Source organism: Globicephala melas, chromosome 12 (genome assembly GCF_963455315.2).
Source record: "Globicephala melas chromosome 12, mGloMel1.2, whole genome shotgun sequence".
NCBI classification, from domain to species: Eukaryota; Metazoa; Chordata; class Mammalia; order Artiodactyla; family Delphinidae; genus Globicephala; species Globicephala melas.
In genome coordinates this window covers 63364811-63382929 of record NC_083325.1, presented here as the reverse complement: position 1 = coordinate 63382929, position 18119 = coordinate 63364811, and the positions used below count along the sequence as shown (strand labels likewise).

Genomic DNA, 18119 nt, shown 5'->3' with positions numbered 1-18119 from the left:
GCTATAAATTTCATTTTGTATGTGTTTGCTGCTGTTTTTGGACTCCAATTTTTATCTTTCCAGCCCTATGAGATGTGTAACACTGCCTGAATTCTCATCTTCTTAGCATTGCTTTCTCTTGGACTTCTTTGCCTCTCAATTTCTGAAGCTTAGCTATTGGTGGGGAAGAATGGGTCTGATTGTTGAGCTTACTTCTCTGTGTTTACCTTTGCAGAGCTTGGTCTTTCAAGTCCAGACTGCATTAATAGCTCTGAACTCCAGCTGTTTTCTCAGTAGTGCAAGAAAATATCAAATCTTTGTTTTAAAATGAGTAAAAACAGGCACAAGCAAATACTGAAATTAGTGAAATTAATGAAAAATTAAGATTAGTGAATTAATTCATTGTAAACTCTGTGAAATTAAATGTTAATTTATATTCATTTTTGAATTTTTGAACAACCTACTCATAGTTGTTTTGCAGTCTTTGATAACTTTAATTACAGAGTATTTTAGGTATTAACTAAAATCATTTTTCTCCGTATATTGAGTCTAAGTAAAAGAAAACCTTCAAACGAAACAAAACAAACTTTGCCCAGCTTCTTCTCTTCTTAGCTACTGGTCCCTCTGTGGTTTTACACCCTGTCCATTTGTGTCACTTATGAATTGATAAGTGCCTTGAGGGTAAAAAACAGCATAGAATTTAAGGCTCACCTAAATGATTTTTCCTTCTGTCAGGAATCTTGTCTTGGTACCTCTTCAATGATGTCAAACAGATTTAAAAAAAAAATTTATCCATATGTTCTACTTGTTCTCAGTGAGAAGTGGAATATCTCCTGATCTTTATTTCTTATTTTGCTGTTCACTTGAGTTTTCTCATTTTTAGCCACTCAATTATATTTTATTTTATCAGTTTTATTGTTTTTCTCAAAAAAATTAGTTCTAGATTTTTTAGTATTACTACTATTTTACTAATCCATTGAATGCAGTATTTTCCTTATTAATTATTTTCTTTTGCTCTCCTTAGATTTATTATTTTTTGTTCAGTTTGTTTCATTTCTTGAGTTAGATGTATATATATGCCTGTATGTTTTAATTTACTTACAGTAATTCAATATGTATATTTCATGTACTTATAGGAAATTGCTATATATATAAACCTATAAATATTTCTCTAAGACTGAGATACAACTTATAGGTATTAGTATGGTATATTCTTATAGCTATCTATAAAGCAATACTGCAATTCAGTTTTAATTTTCTCTTTGACATTGTTCAAAGAGAGTGGGTTTTTTTTTCATTTTCAGATTGTATGAACTTTCTATTCTTATTTTTATTTCTAACTTTATTATGGCCAGAGAATTTGGACTATTTCTGCTTTCTAGAATTCATTGAATTTTTTTGTGGCCTAATAGCTTCGTGAATTTTTCATGGATACTTGAAAGAAAGCATAGTCTCTGTATCTTCATTTTCTGCTTTTAATATGCTTCTATTTCTTCCTTGAATATTCACTAGTTTTTGTGAATATTGATACTGTCTTTTATAATATATAGATATTTCTACTATTATAGTTTTATTGAGCATTGCAACCTTTACTATTTTAAAACTTTCTTCTTTTTTAATCGTATGTTATGTTTTTTGCCATTTATTCAATCAGTGTGATACTTAGATCATAGTTTCTGACTTGTTTTTATAGTAATTTATCAATTCATTTAAAAATTTTCTAAATTAACATTTCAGGTTTGATTTACGTTTATAGTGTATATTTGGTTTTGCTTTGTGATCAAATATGGAAAAATTTTTCTTACAATAAATGAATACAATTTTTTTTATTCTTACTGAAATAACAAATATGTTTCATCTTAGTTTGTCATATTTTATTTTATATTTTTATAGCTTTTAAAAATATTTCATGGCTTGCTCTGCTTTTTCCACTTTATGTTTGTGCTCCTTCTTGTAATTAGAAAAGTCTATTTTTTTTGTGGTTGTCTCCCATAAAACTATAATTTTATATGATAGTCTTATTCTTTCTGTAGACAATATTTAATAATTTTCTAATATGAGTAATTATAAAATTAGTTTGATTTTCTACTTTCCTGACTCTTCTCCACCTCCTAATTTTAACTATATGATATTTCTTAATATTTACTTTTGGTTTTATCAGGTAATCTTCTTCTATTATTGATTTTTCTGATTTAACTATTTTTGACCTCCAACTGTTAAAAGTAAGTCAACATCCTTATATTACCTGCCATCTTTATTTCACCTTCCTTCTTAACATTTTGCTTGTATACTATTAAGAGCTGTAATATCCTTTTCTGTCAGCAAAACTCCACAGTTGTTTTAGTCTTAGACCTACAGTTACATAGATGTAACTCACTGATATTTCTTCTGCCACTCTCTCCTGTCATCTTTTTGTGGCCTCTAGAAAATTCATCCAGACAGCTTCATAGGAACAATATTCTTCATGTTCTTGCTGTTATTAATATATTATCAAACTTGATTTTTAGCCTTTTGAACACAGACTTGTGTTGAAATACTAATGAGGAAACATGAATGACGTGTTTGGTGGACACTTTTCCTTCTTTTGTTCCTGCCACTCTCTGCCTCTTGCTGTCTACCCGGTTATAGGGGCAGGGCTCTCAGAAGACTTGTTTCTGCAAAGTGACTTTACGTCTCTTGGCAACGGGTGAATGGTCTTGAGTAGGCACCAGACCCAAGTTCAGTCAGTCAGAGTCCCATCTATAGACATTTGGGGGAGAGAAGATGATAGAGATAGAGATAGGGACAGGGACAGGGACAGAGAGAGAGAGAGAGAGAGTGTGTCAGTCTTTCTCTGGTGGCTGGACCTGTAAATAAGGCTGTTGATACCCGGTTTATAGCTAGTAAATGGGAAAAGCAGAGATTAAAAAAATAATAAATGGGGCAGTAGTACAGAGAGATGCAGAGCTAAGTGAGGAGGAAGACTTCCTCGGTTTCCTATAGATTCTAGTTTATGCTTCCAGTTTGTTCCTGAGACCTGCCTGCTTCTCTTGTTTCCATGAAACATCTTTATAACCTTATAATAAATTCACCTATTTTACTGAAATAGATTTTTTATTTGCAACTATAATAAGCCGACTCATACCCTGAATGTAATCACAGATCACAGTCCACCCAGCTAAAAAGAGTAAGAAAAACTAGATTAGATTACGCTTTCTCATCCTGCAGGATATTTTCAACTGTAGAGTCACCATGTGAATTCAAACAGACTCTTTATTAGCTAGCTCAGTTTCCAGATTAGATCTGGTTTAAGTACCAGGAACTTATGGCTGGTCACTATAATACAATAGTGCAAAATTAAAAGCAACTGAGAGGTCCAGTCATTTGTATTGGTAGTGGCTTATTAAGTCAGCCACATGAGCTGCAGGCAGGTACATCTGGATTCACACAGCTTGCTACTCTTTCCCTTCAAATCTGCTGTGGATATCTATGCTTGCAGCCCAGCCATTGGCTGATCTTAAAAGCAGTCTGATCAAAAAGCACACCTCACCAGATAGGGCTATTTCTATAATCCTCACAGTCTATAATCCAAGGCATAGCAGCAGGGTCGAAGTATCCCCAGGTAACTCAATATTCTCTTGGTACTTTGAAGAGCAGCCTGAACTTCTTAAACTTCTCCAGAATTGTTGGGGACATGGTGGAGGTGGCTGAGGGAGGAGCTATAGCCTTAGAAATCATCCCAGTCAGGCATCTTGGTAATGTGTAGGCCTGTTCAAAATACATACAAAAATGTAAAGCTTAATTAGTTTTTAGCTTAGAACTTGGTTGAAAATTTCATTTAGTCTTTTTATTTCTTTCCCATTATTGAGACAACAAGATATTTTATTTAACAGAAAATAAAATGAAACAAAGAAAAAAGTCACTCAGAGTTCTACCAACCAAAGAAAAACACTGTTAATTCTAGCATTTTGGTAGTTTTTCTTTCCAGATTTTGTTTTTAACTTTTCAATATATTTATTCTTTCATTTGCTTGGCATAATGTTGTATATTTACAATTCTGAATCTATTTTTTATCCATGAATTTTCTGTATTATTATAAACTCAATGTAAATATTTTCAAGGGCTTCATAATATTCTGTGAGATGGATATCACATAGTTAATTAACTATTGCTTTGGGACATTAATATTTCTAATTTGGGGATTTTTAAATGTTCCAATAAATCTCTTTTGTATAAAATTTTTCATATATGTAGAATTTTTTTGTACATTAAATCTTCAGACATTTCTGCTCTGATGTTGAATATTTTATCTCTGGCAGTATGTCAGTCTCTCACCTTGGCGCAGCTTCCCTTTACATTTGCAGGGACTAGACCTGGGTCTGTGAACCGAAGGGGGCCCACAGCAGGTCTGGGAACGCTGAACTTGAACTGCTCATTTGAATGAATCTGAAATCTGGTTTGATCCTTTTGTTTTCACCTCACTGCATCCCAAAGATGAGAACTGGCTGAGAACGTGCCCAGATTTGGCTCTGCCAGCTGGCAAGGCATCCCCAAATAATAGGAGATTATTAGAATCCTGCCCTTTTCCAGAGAGCTTTTATCCACATTCATCTTTGTGTTGTGCCAGTTAGGTACAGTGGTTTTCTTTGTATGCACCCTGGCAGCCCTATCCACATAGATTTGGGAGGAAAATCTCACAGAATGTGAGATCCTTTTAGATAACAGGAGTTTTGTTAATTTTAACCCAAAGATACTTGTGATGGCAGTGGGGCTGTGAGTGTCAGCTGCAGGTAAGGGCTTAGTTGCTAGGCTGCCTGTGTGGAACTTTGCAGATACTCCATTTCTTTCATGGCTACAGTCTTATTGAGGTCAGCAATTGATGTGAAACCAAAAAAGGGAATCAGAGACAGGGCTTCTAGAAGAGATGACATCATGAGTCCAGTCCTTGCTTTGGGTGCCTTTATATGGCTCTGCTTAATTCCTTTTTGCAGAACTGGGGGTGGTGGTGGGCACTGCCCCTTCTCTGTTAGCAACCTGAACACTTCTAGTATTAGTAATTGAAGAGATATTGATGGATCTTGGGAAGGGGTTAACTTCTTTCCCTCTGGTTATTGTCATCAGTGGGCAGGGGGACATACTCAGGTGGTCAGGTGGTGTGTGGGAGCTGAAATTCCAGGTAAGAAATAGTTGTCTTCATCTCAAATAGCACCTCTACCTCCATCCCTGGGCCTAGGATACTGGGTTATTTCTCTGCTATTGCTCAAAGAGAAATGCCAGTATATTCCCATGGTGTGTGTATTTGTGTGTGTGTGTGTGTGTGTGTGTGTATAATTAATGAACTATTGCAACATGTTAGCTGCTTTTTTTGCCAGAGGGAATCTTATAGTATTTTATAAAATACTAGAATTTTAGAGCCAGAAGACACCATAGATATCCATTAATCTATGGATTAACCACGATAATTTTTTTCTTTCATTTTTTTTTTTTTTTTTTGCGGTATGCGGGCCTGTCACTGTTGTGGCCTCTCCCGCTGTGGAGCACAGGCTCCGGACATGCAGGCCCAGCGGCCATGGCTCACGGGCCCAGCTGCTCCGCGGCATGTGGGATCTTCCCGGACCGGGGCATGAACCCATATCCCCTGCATCGGCAGGCGGACTCTCAACCACTGCGCCACCAGGGAAGCCCTTTTTCTTTCATTTTTATTGAGATATAATTATCATAGAGTACTCTATAAGTTTAAGGTGTACAGCATAATGATTTGACTTACATATATCATGAAATGATTGCCACAAGTTTAGTCAATATCCATCATCTCATATAGATACAAAATTAAAGAAATAGAAAAAAATTTTTTTTTCCCATGATAAGAACTCTTAGGATTTACCCTCTTAACAATTTTCAGATATAGCATACAGCAGTGTTAATTATATTTATCATGTTGTATATTACATCCCTAGTACTTATTTACTTTAGAGCCATAAGTTTGTACCTTTTGATTGCCTTTATCCAATTCCCCTTCCCCCACCCCACTGCCTCTGGTAGGTACAAATCTGATCTCTTTCTCTATGAGTTTGTTTGTTTTTTAAGTATAATTGACATACAATACCATGTTAATTCCTCAGGAAAGCAATGCAGAGCAGTTTTAGGGATTTTTCCAAAGCAGAAGAGGTATTGATTCAGCCCCGCCTACAACCTGGGTATTCTGGCCTCAGCCAATGGTCTTTTCATTACAAAAAGCCTATTTTTGTAGTAAGAGAAAATGTTTTTCTGTAATTTTTTCTTTTTTAGAACAAAAATACTTTGCTGAGGCAGGAGAAAGAATAACACAAAAGATTCATTACTATTACTGTTACTATTTAGCATACTACTTTATACTTGTTATTTTTAAAAAACACTTTACTGATGTATAATTAGCTTTCAGAAAGCTTTACGTAATGAGTTTGGAGATGAGACTATACCTGTGAAACCATTACCACAATCTATGCCATAAACATATCTATCACCTTCAAAAGTTTCCTCCCCCTCTTTATTTATTATTATTTTTGTAAGAACACTTGACAAAAGTTCTACACTCTTCAAAATTGTAAGTATACAATACAGTATTGTTAACTATGGGCACTTTTAACTATAGTCTGTGTAGTAGATCTGTAAGACATTCATCTTGCATAACTAAAACTTTGTAACCTTTGACCTCCTGGCTTGCCCCTCTCCCTAGCCCTGGCAACCACCGTTCTATTCTCTGCTTCTATGAGTGTGGCTATTTTAGATCCCTTAGATAACTGAGATCATGTAGTGTTTGTCCTTCTGTGTCTGGCTTATTTCACTTAGCATAATGTCCTCCAGGTTCATCTATGCTCTTGCAAAGAGCATGATTTCTTTTATTGTTAGCCTTCTTTTTTGTGTGTATACACATTTTTTCTGTCCATTTATCTGTCAATGGACATTTGCTTTGCCTCCATGTCTTGGCTATTCTGAATAATGCTGCAAACTAACATGGGAATGCAGATATCTCTTCAAGATCATGATTTCAATTCCTTTGAATATATACCTAGAAATGAGATCTCTGGATCATATGGTAGTTCTCTTTTTAATTTTTTTGAGGAACCTCCATACTACTTTCTACAGTGACTGCACCAATTTACATTCTCACCAACAGTATATGAGAGTCCCTTTTTCTTCATATTTTCACCAATACTTACTTTTGTTTTTTTTTTTTGTTTTTTTGACAATACCCATCTTAACAATTGTGAGGTGGTACCTCATTATGGGTTTGACTTGCATTTCCCTGTGATTAGTGATAATGAATGATGATGAGCACCTTTTCATGTACCTGTTGGCCATCTGTATGTCTTCTTTGGAGACATGTCTGTTCAGCTCCTTTGCCCTTTTTAAGATTGGTTTAATTAATTAATTAATTTTTTTGCTATTGAGTTGTAAGAGTTCCTTGCAAATTTTGGATAATAATCCTTTATTAGACACATGACTTGCGAATATTTTCTCCCATTCCGTTGGTTACCTATTAATTTGTTGATTGTTTCCTTTGCTGTTCAGAAGCTTTTCACTTTGGTGTAATCCCCCTTGTCTATTTTTGATTTTGTTCCTTGTGCTTTTGATGTTATATCCAAGCATTCATTGTCAAGGCTGATGTCAAGAGCTTTTTCCCTGTTTCCTTTCAGGAGTTTTATGGTTTCAAGGCTTATGTTTAAGTCTTTAATCCATTTTGAGGTGGTTGTTAATAGAGTTATCAGTGGAAAAACAATATATATAACATGATAACTATGTCTTTGTTGAATGGATATATTGAGAATCTCTGCTTTGCATATATCATGTCTATTTATTTTGTTGAATGAAAAGATGGATACAAAGCAGGACTACAAAAGACTTGATGCATCCTCCTGAAAACAAGTAAATTATAATATTTTATCCTTCTTAAGGTTTTTTATTCTTAATTTTCTATCATGTAATATTTTTCTTGTTTATTTTCCTTTCACGTGTGGGGGTTGAAGAGTGATAAAAATGTTTCACATCCCTTTGGGCTCCTTCTTTTCCAGAGTTCTGCCAAATGTCCACTAATGAATTCAGTGTAAGGCAGGAGTCAAGAGACTTGAGCTGTGTCTGTTGAGTTTGGGCAGGTAATTTCATCTGTCTGGGGACTTTCTACCCCTTAGGTATAAAATAAGTCATTGTACTAAAGACGCAAGTAGTTCCTCATAACTCAAAAATTCTATGTCTTTAGCTTTATAATAAACATATATTGCTATGAGAGCTTGGTACAGGGCACTTTGCCTGGGCTTTATAAACAGTTGTCTGATCAAACTTCTGTCATAAATGAATAATGGGAATCAATGAGCATTTATTTAATGAGTGGTTTATCCTCCTCCACTTCTCCCATCCTCTCAAAATGTACAGGTATATTTAAATGGTTGCACAGGAATCAGAAGAATTCAATATAGTGTTTTGTTGATTAGAAACAGAATAGTCTAGAGCCTGACAGACTTGCGTTTGAGTCCAAATTCTTCTCCTCATTCATGTGAATTACTTAATTCCTTTGAGGTTTAGTTTCCTTGTCTGTAAAACAGAGATGGTTATATCCCTTCATTGGATCATTAAGAAAATTAAATGATATAGTGTGTAAAGTGCCTGGCATATATTGAGTATCAATAAATCTCTATTGATTTTCTGCTCTTTGAATTTCAGATTTACCCTTGAGTAACTACAGAAATCATGCTACACACAGGTGGCAGTTGCTGGCCATCTCTGGTGTGCCTTAGCTTGGAGGTGTATTACTCTGATTTCTGCCTCCATTTCACATGTACTTCTTTCCTGTGTGTCTGTGTCCTGATTTCCCTCTCGTTATAAGGGTCACAGTCACTGAATGAGGGCCTGCCCTAGTCCAGTTTGACCTCATCCTAGCTTGATTACATGGGCAAAGGCCCTATTTCCAAATAAGATCACATTCACAGGTACTGGGTTTTACTTCTTCCTTTCCAATCTGCATTCATTTTGTTTGTTTTTCTTGCCTTATGATAGTAAATAGAACCTTAAGTACAATGTATTAGAGAAGTGCTGAGAGTGGTCATTCTTGTATTTTTCGTGATATTTGGAAAGAGTCTATTTTATCCCTATTAAGTATATTAGCTCTAAGTTTTTGATAGATGCCCTTTATTTGGATTCAGGAAGTCGCCTTCTATTGCAATTTGGCTGAGAGTTTTTTTTTAAAAATCAGGAGTGGGTGTTGGATTTTAGGAAATGCTTTTTCTTCATCTATTAATATAATCATGTATTTTTTGGTTAAAATAATGAATTATATTGACTCTTAAAAAATTTTTATATTGATTCATAGTTTGATTGTCAAACTAACCTTTCATCCCTGGGATAAATCCCATTTGGTAATAATATATTATCCTTTCTGTATATTGTTGTATGTTATTAGTTAAATTTTTATTTATTATAGAATATTTGCACTAATATTCATGAGGGATATTGGTCATTAGTTTTCATTTCTTGTAATGACTTTGTTATGTTTTGGTATCAGACTAACAGTGGCCTCATAGAATGAGGTGGAATGGATTCCCTCTTCTTCAATTTTATGGAAGGGTGTTTATAGAATTGATATTATTTCTTCCTTAAAAATTTGGTAGAAATAACCATTGAAGTCATCTGGGCTTGGGGTTTATTTTGTTGAAAGGTATTAGCTACAAATTTGGTTTCTTTAATAGGTATAGGAGTACTCAGGATATCTGTTTCTTCTTGTGTGACATTTAGTAGTTTGTGTGTTTCAAGGCATAAAGTTTTTCATATTTCCTTATTGTCCTTTAATATCTGTAGAATCTATAGTGTTGTTACTTCTTTCATTCGATGCTGTTAATTTGTCTTTTTTTGCCCCAGTTTGTTTGAGTAGAGGTTTACCAATTTAATCTCGAAGAACCAGTTTTTGGTTCAATTTCATTTTTCTATTTTTTCCCTTTTTTTCTATTTCATTCATTTTTACTTTGATATTTATTATTGCTTTCTTTCTAGTTACTTTGAGTTTAATTAATTTGAGTTCTTGTTTTTCTCAATGCTTAAGGTGGAACTTTAAGTCATTGATTTGACTCCATTCCATCTTTTCTAAAATAGGTGTTTAGTGCCATGAATTTCCTACTAATCAATGTACCACAAATTTTGAGATGTTGATATGTTGTGTTTTCACTTTGACCCAGTTTAAAATACTTTCTAATATCCTCTTTGATTTCTGTTTTGATCCATAGGATATTCAGAAATGTGTTTTTTAGTTTCCAACTAGCTTGGGATTTTCTTAAGCTCTTTATTTATCTTTATCAATCTATTATTGATTTCTAATTTGATTACACTGTGATTAAAACAACATACTTTTTATGACTTGGATCCTATTCCAGTTTTTGAGACTTATTTTGTGGCCCAGAATATTGTGTATATAGGTAAAAGTTCAGCGTGCACTTGAATGTGTATCCTACTGTTGTTTGGTGAAGTATTCAGTAAATATTAATTAGTTAGGTCAAGTTGGCTAATGGTATTATTCAAATCTTTAAAATCTTCACTTATTTTGTGTCTATAAATTATTGGAAGAGAGGTTGAAATATCCAACTGTAATTGTGGGATTTTCTGTTTCTCCTGCAAGTTCAATTAGTTTTTGCTTCATATATTTTGAAACTCTGTTTTTAGGTGCATAAATATTTAGGAATGTTATACCTATTGATTAATACTCACTTATAATTATTATTATCTTCTTTATCCCTACTAGTAATTTTTGCTTTTAAATATACTTTGATATTAATGTCACCACTCCAGCTTTCTTTTGATTAATGTGAATATGGTATATGTTTGTTCATATTTTTACTTTTAACCTATTTGTTTCTTTATATTTAGGGCATGTTTCTTGTAGCAGTATACAGTTGTGTCTTTAAAAAAAGTCTATCTGTAATTATTGATATGTTTTGGTTTAAATTGATCATCTTGCTATTTGCTTTCTGTTTGTCTCATCCATTTTTTATACTTTATTTCCCCCATTATCTTCTTTTTGTTGGATTAACTTAATATATTATGATTCTGTTTTACCTATATTGTTGACTTAACTAGATAGAGCTCTTTATTATAGTATTTGCTAGGTTTTATATTATATATCTTTAACTTATCACATTCTAACTTCAGGTAAAATTATACCACTTCATGAACATTTTATGAACTTTTCAGTGGTATACATCTTTTTCTCCCTGTCCATCTTTTGTGGTTATCCTCCCTGTCTAATTTTACAACGGTTATAAACCATGTTTATTCTTTTTTTTTAAAATTTATTTATTTTATTTTTGGCTGTGTTTGGTCTTCGTTGCTGTGCATGGGCTTTCTCTAGTTGCGTCGAGTGGGGGCTACTCTTTGTTGTGGTACGTGGGTTTCTCATTACGGTGGTTTCTTTTGTTGTGGCACTCGGGCTCAGTAGTTGTGGCTCGCAGGCTTAGTAGTTGTGGCTCATGGGCTTAGTTGCTCCGCGGCATGTGGGATCTTCCCGGACCAGGGCTCAAACCCATGTTCCCTGCATTGGCAGGCAGATTCTTAACCACTGCACCACCAGGGAAACCCCAACCATGTTTAATCTTACTATTATTTTTGTTAAACAATTGTCTTTTAAAATATATTTAAAATAATAATAATATATTTTCCCATTTTATTGCCATTTTTAGTGCTCTTTATTCCTTGTGTAGATCTTTATTTCTACTTGGTATTATTTTCTTTCTGCCTGAAGGACTTTTTTAAAAAACATTTATTGTAGTAATGATCTGCTGGTGACAAATTCTTTCAGTTTTCTGCATAAGTCTTTATTTCATCTTCTTTTTTGAAAGAAATTTTCACTAGTTATAGAGTTTTAGATTGACAGATATTGTTTCACTGGGTTTTTGCTTGCATTTTTTCTAGACAAGAAATCAGCTGTCATTCTTATTTTTTGTCTCTTTGGATGTAATACAACTTTTTTTTCCCTCTGACTAATATTTTTTCTTTATCACTGATTTTGAGCAGTTTAATTATGACATACCTTGGCATATTTTCTTCAGTTTCTTGTGTTTGGGGTTTCTAAAATTCTTGGCTCTATGGGTTTGTAGTTTTCAGCAAATTTTAAAGAACTGTAGCCATTATTTTTTTCAAGTAGTTTTTTCCACCACTTCCATCATCCCCCAAACCCAGAGACTCCAATTATACATATATTAGGGCTGCTTGATTTTGTCCTACACTTCATGGAGGCATTGTTCATTGAAAAAGCTTCTCTTTAGTTCATTTTGGGTAGTTTTATTGCTACGTATTTAATTTCATTAATATTTTTTCTTCAATGTCTAACCTGCTCTTAATCTTATCCAGTCTATTTTCATTTCAAATGTTACATTTTCTCCTTTAAAGGTTTGATTTGGATTTCTTTCTCTCTCTCTCTCTGTCCTCTCTACTTAAATCTCTGAATGTATGATATATAGCTGTAATAACTTTTAATGTCCTTGTTTTCTAATTTCAACATATGCATCAATTTTGAGTCATCTTTGATTTATTACATTTAAAAATTTATTTTCCTGTTTTTTTGGTCTGGTAATTTGTTATTGGATTCCATCTGTTGTAAATACTACATTGGTGTTTATAGAAATAATTTTTTTTTAATTTAGAAAAAATACTTTTTTATTACTATAAATATTCTTGTATTTTGTTCTGGAATACATTAATTTTGAAGGGTTTGGTTTCTTCAGCTCTTGCATTTACTTACGATTTGTTAGGTGTAACTGTAGCAGTGCTCAGTCTAAGGAGAATCACTCCACTAATAATACAAGACCCCTCTTTGTAGCCTACCCAAAACTCAGTGAATCATGAGGGTTTTCATTTTGGCTGGTGGGAACAGACACTATACGTGGCCTTGTGTGAGTGTTGGGCATTATCACCTCTAATCCTTTTGTGTGACTCTGCTCAGCTTCAGGAAGTTTCCTCACATACACTTGCTGATTATTACTCAGCTGAACACTGAGGGGTCCCTTTGCAAGCTTAGGAATTCTTTCTCTGTATATCCTTCTTCTCTTTGGTGCGCTGTCCTAAGAACCTTCTTCACAGACTTTTACCTCTATCTCCTCAAGTTACAAGGTACACTCTGCTCTGCTTAGATACCCTCTACTTGCACCATGATTTGAAACTTTCTTAAGGAAGTAAACTAGAGCAACTATAGATATCACCTTACTTGTTTTCTGTCTTTCAGTGATCACTGTCCTTTATTGCCTGATATCCCATGTCATGAAAACAATTTAAAAAATATTTTGTCATTTTTGTTGTTTCAGGCTGGTGTGTACATCTGGCCAGAAGCAGAAATTTTGAGTTGTCTTGAAACCTTAGTTAAATACTCTATGGATTTTTTTTTTCAACTTCTCTATGCTTATATCAAATCTCCCAAATAAGACAGTGAACTCCTCTAGGACAGGGGATTCATCTTAAACTTGGGCATGTTCCCTGTAACACTGTGTAGTTTGCTGTAAATTTTAAAAGTTACTGGTACAAGGGTAATGACTGCATAGGAATTATTTGCAACATTCTTTCTGTCCTTGTCTATCACACGATATTTAATAATGTCATCTTGAGTTTATTGTTATCTGTGCTCCTCTGACGGAGGAGGAGGGTTGAGTCAGTCTGGCTTTGAGTGAAAGTAGGAGTTACAGGGCCTGAGACCCTGGGTTGTAAACGAAATTTACAACTGGGTAGAAAAGTTAAAGACCAAATGTTGAGTGAAAGTCAGGAAAAGGAAATACAGAGGAGCCCAGTGACTGGGATTCCAGTGAGGAGCCAGAAGTATGGAATCTGGGAACAAGGATAAAGGGGGAAAAAAGCAGTCCTGCAAATATCCTGAGGTATGTGCTGGATGATATCCATTTGAATATTTAAAAAAAATCACCTGGTATAGAAATGGTAAAAAGAGTGAATCTGGCATAAAGAGACAGAAGTTTGATGGAAAACTCACTTGATGCACATTAACTCTAACAGGTTCCTCTCCCAATTCTGTTAGTGTGGCTCTAATCGCTACATTAGCTCTATAAACCCCACCATCCTGCTTATTCAGAGAGGTTTCCTGGCTCTGTTGCTTTATAACTAAGATATTTGTAAACATAATAAACACTCCCACAAAACATCCGTCTCAAAATTGGTTCCCTTTCTTCATAAAGGAGCCAGAAATTCTGATATGATCACAATAAAAAGATCATGCTGTTTGTTATACTAAGGGCGTTTCATTACCTTAGCAAGTGTTTTAAATGAATAATAAGTTTAAAACTCAAATAGAGTATTATAAGGTAATATCTCAAAACATTTCAGAATTATTTGCTCTTTGTTCAGATACTATAGCTTCTAGGTAGAGCAATGTCTGATAGGCCTTACTCAATATAACCATAAATTTCTGTGGTTTCTACCCACCCATCAGATTCCATAAAAGCCAGATAAAAATTCCTGAAGATCATTTAAAATAATAATAGAGCTATGTCCTGGCACTATGATGAAGGCCATGCAATATATTATCACATTTAATACTTGCAATAATGCTATGAAGTTGGTATTGTTATTATTTCCATTTACTAGAGGAAAATCCAGTATAGAGAGTTTAAGTAACTTGTCCAAAGTTGCTGGTTTTCAGGAAGATCAACATCAGATCTGTTTGATTTCAAATTTCTTAATCACTGTTCTGCATGATTTTCTCTCATTCTCTCTTTTGTCTCTTTTTTGGAGGGAAGGACTGAGCTACAAATTCAACAGGCTTTACATAATACCAATTTATCATTATTTCACTTAGTCAAAAGGTGCTATAGACTTAATGTTTTTGTCCCCCCAAATACATTTGTTGCAACCTAATCCCTAGTGTGATGGTGCTTGGAAGTGAGGCTTTGGGGAGGTGATTAGGTCATGAGGATAGAGCCCTCATGAATGGAATTCATGCCTTTATAAAAGAGACCCCCATCAACCATGTGAGGACATAGTGAGAAGATGGCTGTCTATGAACCAAGAAGTGGGCTCCCATTAGACACCAAAACTGCTGCCACCCTGATCTTCTTCCAGTTTCTCAGAGCTATGAGAAATGTCTGTTGTTTAGGCCACCTACGCTATGGTATTTTATATTTTGTTATAGCAGCTCAAATAGATCCAAGGCTATTCTAGAATATGTTCTTGGAATTCATCAAAAAGCCCTGACTTCTTTGTAATTAAAGAGTTTGCTTGAATTAGGAGTCTCTCTTCCACTCTCTGCTACTACCTTAAAAATGTATTCCAAGATAAAATGGCACTGTCTACCCATAAAAATTCATAAAACACAGTAGGTTTTCTATATTTTTGCTACTGTAAAATTCAGGTTAACTTTCCTTTTACTGGAACTCAATGCAAACGGAATATTCATGATTTATTGGGAGGGAGAGAATTTATCTGCAGGTTGTGGGTATTCCCTCACAATGACTGATAGGGGGCAGCAGAGGGCTTTACAAGTGAGCATGGCTGAGGCCAGATGAGAAAAGCTTTCCTTGAGTGTGTTGGGAGTGGGAATAGAGAGAAGGGTGAGCAGTGGTGGAAAGGGTTATCAGAAATCATGAAAGGCAGGAGAAAAAGGAATCAAGTCATGGGTGTAGCTAGGCCAGGTAGGAGAGAGTCAGAGAAATTGCCAATTAGAGTTGAAGATAACAACCAGTTAAATAGACAAAACCCCATCTGCAGGGCTTTCTGTCTAGTCCTATCCAGCTTCAAGCTATGAAGAACTATAATTACAGATTTAAAAAATCTTAGGTGGTACCAGTCACAATCTTATATACTTTATATTTGATATTATATTTGTTGATTATTTTTATTACATTTATTTGTTATATTTGTTACATTTATATTTATTATTTCTCATGAAACTATCATAAATTCTTTTTTTTATTTGAAATACAACTTTATTCTGATTCTAAATGAAAAGGAATGGGAATGACAGTAGAAAACAAGATTCTACCCCTGAATATAGTGATGTGACTGTAACAGTCTTATATTTGAAACTCAAGGAGGAAACAACTGTGTTGCAAAACAGCTAAATATGCAGGTCCAAAAAATGAAGGTTTTTTTTTTTTTTAACTGCCACATTCACTCCGAAGCCCATTCATCTCCTTTAGCATCCCAAAGATTAAGCACATGTTCTGCTTAGCTATATAATAAAGTGGCAAACACACTGCACCACTGACATCACAGAACAGTTGCCTATAAGACTAGACTTCGGACTCTGGGCTCCAGCTTCACTTTCTCACATGTCATCATCTTCATCTGGGAGAGCAGTTGTCTGAGCAGCCTCTAGATGATGCTTAGACCGCACTGCCAAGGCTGGGTCCATGACCACCTCTGGCGGGGTGAGAGCAGGCATGGCAATGAACTCCAAGTTAGGGTCTCTGATCAGTTTTATAGCAAGCCAGAGGAAGGGCTTTTCAAAGTTGTAGTTACTTTTGGCAGAAATGTCATAGTACTGAAGATTCTTCTTTCGGTGGAAGACAATTGACTTTGCCTTAACCTTCCTGTCCTTAATATCCACTTTGTTGCCATACAACATGATGGGGGTGTTTTCACACACTCGTACCAGATCTCTATGCCAGTTAGGCATGTTCTTGTAAGTAACTCTCGATGTTACATCAAACATTATAATGGCACAATGAGCTTGGATATAATAGCCATCTCTCAGTCCACCAAATTTCTTCTGACCAGCTGTATCCCATACATTGAACTTAATCCGTCCTTTGTTGGTATGGAACACGGGGATGGACCTCAACACTCAAGGTAGCTGTATACTTCTCAGATTCACTAGTCAGATGACGTTTCACGAACGTATCAGTAGTTTTTCCAGTACCACCATCACCAACCAATACAAGTTTGAACTGAACTTGGGGCTCTTCTTGGGCAGCCATCGTGATGTTACTTCCAGAAACATCTCTGTGCCCTTCTGACTGAACTCATAAATTCTTACAAAAATCCTATGGTGGGGATTATCCAAATATTACAAAAAAAGAAACTAAGCAAGTGCAGAAAATTTGGGGTTAGATCTTAAGGCTAATCTAATCTCAGATCATAGGCTTTCTCCCTTAAATTCTCAACAAAGTGACAGTTTTCTTCCGGTAAAAGATTATTTCTGCACCCAGGAAATTTGAAGAAAATCAATGCAGCTGTATTTTAAAAATTCCAAGTTCCCTTTATAAATCTATTTTTTGTCTAAGCAATATTCTTTTTTTAAAAAAAATTTTATTTTAACATCTTTATAAGCAGTATTCTTTAGAATGCACTTATTGGAATGAAAATCTTTCCTTGGAGATTTGTAGTTCTTTGGGATACCGTTCAAATAATTTAATTATCAAATTATCTGAAGGTAATAAGAGAATAGTAGGTATTAGACTAGGGAGTCCCTCAGTTGCAGAGGTGTATGTGACCCTGAGGGCTTCAATTACTTATAGAATTGACACTTCCTCTCAGAAGCTGTTATATTACCACATAAGCTTGATTTATGCTAAATTTAGATAAAAAATGAAGCAGCCATTATACGTGCTCAGATTATTATGAGGCTGCAATAATTTATATACATTGGTTTGTATTTAAAAATTCTAACATGATTTAGAAATTAATATTTAGACGTTTGTTTTCCAGCATAATTCTAGAGGAGGGGCCAGAACTGTGAAACCAGTATTCTCTCATGATTTGATTAAAATAGTGAAATCAGAAAAATTCTACAAGAGCAAAAGAAAAAGGTGATCCTAGCATTGGTATAACAGAATGCCTTTCAGGATGCTCTACCTCATCTCAAAATAGCCTGCAGAAAAATGAAAAATACATAAATAAAAGGATACATAGGGCAACCAATAACAGAATATTGTTTTCTCTTATATTGCGTAGATGTGTCCATTTTATGCGTATATTGTAGAACTATGCCTAGGCTAGTAGGCATAGTTACATACCTATGAAATTACGGCTATGTAAAATTATTGGATAGAATCTTTAAACTTTGAGACTCTAAGATGGTCTTCATGATTCCTGCTTGCTGATATTCATGCCTTTGTCCATTCCCATGCTCTGAGTATGGATGGACTTGTGACTTGCTTCTAACCAATAGGATATGGCAAAAGGAATGGACTATGACTTGCATGATT

General features: G+C 34.7%; 1 pseudogene; it reads right to left on the bottom strand.

Moving 5' to 3' along the window:
* Nucleotides 1–16237: 16237 nt before the first annotated feature.
* Nucleotides 16238–16925, bottom strand: LOC115854007 (GTP-binding nuclear protein Ran-like; annotated as a pseudogene).
* Between the last annotated feature and the right edge of the window lie 1194 nt (nt 16926–18119).